The sequence below is a fragment of the Triticum aestivum genome, chromosome 7A (assembly GCF_018294505.1).
Source record: "Triticum aestivum cultivar Chinese Spring chromosome 7A, IWGSC CS RefSeq v2.1, whole genome shotgun sequence".
NCBI classification, from domain to species: Eukaryota; Viridiplantae; Streptophyta; class Magnoliopsida; order Poales; family Poaceae; genus Triticum; species Triticum aestivum.
The window spans coordinates 82765922-82770071 of NC_057812.1; the positions used below are offsets into that span (position 1 = coordinate 82765922).

The 4150-nt window shown below is 45.6% G+C and overlaps 1 pseudogene; it reads right to left on the reverse strand.

The window, feature by feature from the left end:
• Nucleotides 1-1022: 1022 nt before the first annotated feature.
• LOC123153069 (protein FAR1-RELATED SEQUENCE 5-like) lies at nucleotides 1023-3250 on the reverse strand (annotated as a pseudogene).
• Between the last annotated feature and the right edge of the window lie 900 nt (nucleotides 3251-4150).

Below are 4150 nucleotides of genomic sequence, written 5' to 3' on the forward strand. Positions count from 1 at the left end.
TGTGGTTACCTGCAGCTTTGGCGGCCGCTTAGCCGCCCCCAGGACCGGGACGTCATCACCGCCCTCCTCTCCGATCTCCGCTCGATGGCACTCCTCGTGGCTCCCCCGCTGCCACCTCCTCCACCTGAGCCTGACTAGACCGCCTGGCGGCTTTGTGGTTTGTGGCGTGTGTGTTTTGGTGTTAGGGTTTGTTGTGTTGTGCCCTCAACATTGACCATTTCTTGTACTATTTGTCCCTGTGGACCTCCGTGTGTGTATGTGCGTGTTTGTGTGTTGGACCTTGTTGGATACTTGTTGTGCGGTTGGCTTTATAATATAAAGCGGGGCGAAAGCCTTTTTCGGTATACAGGGTTGTGTGTGCAATTTTTATTTACTTTGGCAGATGTTTCTTTTCCGTGAGATAAACATCCGAAAGTGCCTATGTGAGCCCGAGCTCACAGGAGCTCGGAATCTGCACCAATCATTCATCTCGCGATCTGTGCTGCAGGCTGTATATCTCTATGTATATGCTCCTCCTTGTTAATTCCCGAAATATGATATGGCCCACGGATCAGTAAACGCCGTCAGTTAGCTCAGCAGCGGATCAGGCGGACAACGACGGAATGTATCGTCCAGTGATTGATTCTGCTCCAACGGAGCCGTTGAGCCACATCTCCCTCCCGTGTGTTTCGAATTTCAAACAGAATCCTGCCCAGCAGGCTCCAACACATGACACAACAGTTGCCAAACTGCAGTTACGCATGTCCCTCCTTCAGTAAGCAAAATGGTCAGATACTGAAACACACGCCAGCCTGCACTTAATTGAACGCATCTTTACTGTAACTTATTCTCTGAATTTAATTAGGTTGTCCATGCTGGCATAGACATTACGTACTAAACAGACTGAATCAACCATGGTTCAGACACCATAGTAGCCCACTGCAACAACCAAGAATAATATCAACACTCCCAGATAAAATTCAGAAAAATGAGATTATACAATCCTCACAGGAAAAATCCACATATCCGTTACAGTTGTACGAATCCAACTACCTGACTATGGCTAGTTCAAACAGTTTACAGTTCATACCACCCTGATATGAAAGGAATTACAAACGATGAACTACAAGAAGACGTTTCCTGGTTTATGCCCAAAGCCGGTCATGTTTCCAGTTAATTATTTCAACCTAAGCTCTGCTGCCTTGTTACAGTTGTTCCGCCGATGCCCTTCAACGCCACAGTTCTTGCATCTTGCCGGTTTACGAGGCTGTTTTGGCACATCCCCGCGTTCCGGGCAAGTTGTGCATTTGTGCCCTTGCTGCCTGCAAATGCCACAAAATCTTGTTCTCTTACTTAATCCCTCATATGGTGCTTTCTCCCTACTTGTTGTTGGTCTGCCCAGTTGCTTTCTTTTAATCAGTGGTAATAACTTCGTTAGCAGAGTTGCAGATTCGTTAGCTGAGTTGCTGTCACCATCACCCACTGTGATCTGAGTTCCTCCCCCTGGACATATATCAACTTCAGATTGTATCCTATCCGGATATTTTATATTGTCCGCTAGCCTGTCTTCGAGACCCAGACCATCTCGGATGTCTGTGAACGGCTTCATCTCTGCGGCACAGCGCTTGAACAATGAAATCAGGTGTTCATAAGCTGCCACACTTGAGTCTCCCATCCGCACAAGCTCCATAGCTTGCATGTACATATTGAAATGCCGGAAACTAAATGGGTTTTCTTGAGCATTGTCCCTCCCGTATTGCATCAGGTGTCCCGGCAGGATATCTCCTGCATCTCTGGTCCACCTTTTAACTATGTGCTTCTTTGGTATTTCGGTGACACGAATGAAGTCAAGTACCTACACATTTTTTGGAGACGAATTCACAGAATTCAATTTTAGTGCCGATCCAAACGATGTGAAAATTAGACCAGATAACATATGCACACCATCCTGCCATGTAAATTACTTTTAGGATATGGCTGCACAGCAGACCCATGTGTGCAAACTGACCACACTCACAATCAAATTCTTCACCTCCTTTAATAACTGTGACATTGTATGAAGTTCTGCACCACTTCTCTCTACGCACTGCATCAGTATGTATGGTAACATATCTTTTACCTTTCTCTATCTCCTCCACCTGATACGCACTGCACTCATAAAGGATGTGTCCGAATTGCTCGAACATAGCTCTTGTGTATATTTTCCCGGCATGTCTCTCGGTTGCCATATGCCCATATTTGCTTGCATCAGCGGCCTCCCCTGCAAAAAGCAAACACCAGATTACTTGCAACTGACTGTCTCGGGGTCAACAAAGCTAACATACAGATGGTGCTTACGATTGCTGTCCGCTTCTCCTCATAATTCTCTTCTGATTCCCAGTCAAATATTAAGTTCATGTACTTCCTTACAAAGATATGCATTGGGCTTCCAGGGGGCACATAGTTCTTCAACATGTGGTTTGCACTGTCACTCCGTTGTGTGCTGGTCATCTTTGCACAGAATACGCCCTTAAAGTACGGCTTAGCCCATTTGTGCCTTATCTCGTACAGGTTAGTCATGTAGTCGTGGTTCTTCAGGTTGTACTTCTCTATAAGGTATTTCCAACCATCTTCGAACTCATCTATGGTTAACATATGATTCACAACCTTGTGGAATTCAGGATGGAAATCACTCTTTTTTTAGTACAACGGACCAAGTGATTCCTTTGCCTTCTTCAGCACATGCCACTTGCACCATCGGTGAGCTGCTCCAGGCATCACGTTCTTTATGGCAACCTCCATTGCCCTGTTTTGATCTGAAAAGGTATGAAGGTTCACCGCTATTAGCATATTATAATTACGTACAACAAACGAGAAACTGATATAAAACAGAATACCGTGCCTTACCTGTCAAGGTTGCTTGCGGCGCAGAACCACCTATTATCCTAACAAATTCGGAGAAGACCCCAGCCAGTATAATGCTCTTGAAGCGATTGTTCACCCCCACAAATAAACTAAAAGGCATGTCATACAGGTTCGTCCGGTAGGTCGTATCAAAGGTGACAACATCACCAAAAAAATTGTACTACGGCCTGCTGTTGCCCGTTGCCCACATCAGAGTGCTGATTCGGCCCTCGCTGTCGGCCTGTACTCGATACGTGAACTGTGGGTCCTGCGCACATAGCTCTTGGAACACTTCCATTGTTTTCTTGACATCATCCTCGGACTGCTCACGGCTTATCTTTCCACACAAATCCTGCAATGCTCTTTTTGTAAAAGGTACATTCTCCATCTTGCCAAAAAGCTCCCGATGATGCCGTACACCTTGGCAAGGTTGACACTGTTTTGCCGTAGCGGCTTGACAAGGTCCCTGCTGTAAACATAAATATGGCCAGTGCAGTGTCTGACCGTAAGTTTGCGTGAGTGCATGGTTGTTTACATCCCCATGTTCAGCTATGTACCATCCATTATCCTTGGACCGCAACAATCTTATGAGAGCTGGACATTCACAGCGGCAAGAACGTGTATTTTCTACCATTGGCTTACCCTGTGGACACAAAATAGAAAGGCATATTCAGTCAAGTTCCTGCGAATTTTCACTCACAAGCATCTACTAAAAAATACTGGTTAGTTCACTATGCATTTGCCATACCGCACATCCACAAATTATCTCTTGCATGCACTTTGTCAGGTTCACATTTAGCCTGCTCTTTCCATATCCTATGCCAAATCCTTTCTCCCATGAATACAAATTGTAGAAGTCGTAGGCCTCACCAAGTGTGTCGAAACTTGTCCCTATCTTTGGCACAATGGCAATGTCTCCTGGCTCCTCTGCAAATTGTCGTACGGTTTTCTCCAGAGCTGTCACCCTGCCAGGGCAAGGCCTAGAGCTGAAGCACCGACCCGCACTCTACCAGCCATTCCAAAAGAAAAGAGCATTTCAGTGCGACTGATCAACGACTGCGTCACTTGTTAGGCAAATACATTTCCATAATACACCAGCAAAGGTAGATTCAACGACAACTCAGTGATCATCATGAGCGGATGACAAGTTCGACGAATTTTTGTCATGCTAAAATTTTCTACTGTAATTTGTTTCTACACAAAGTGAACATGCTCCTCAGGCGCATCAAGCAGTGTGTTCTGAATTACATAGCTACGACAAGGTTCCAGTCCATGCCTGTCATACTAA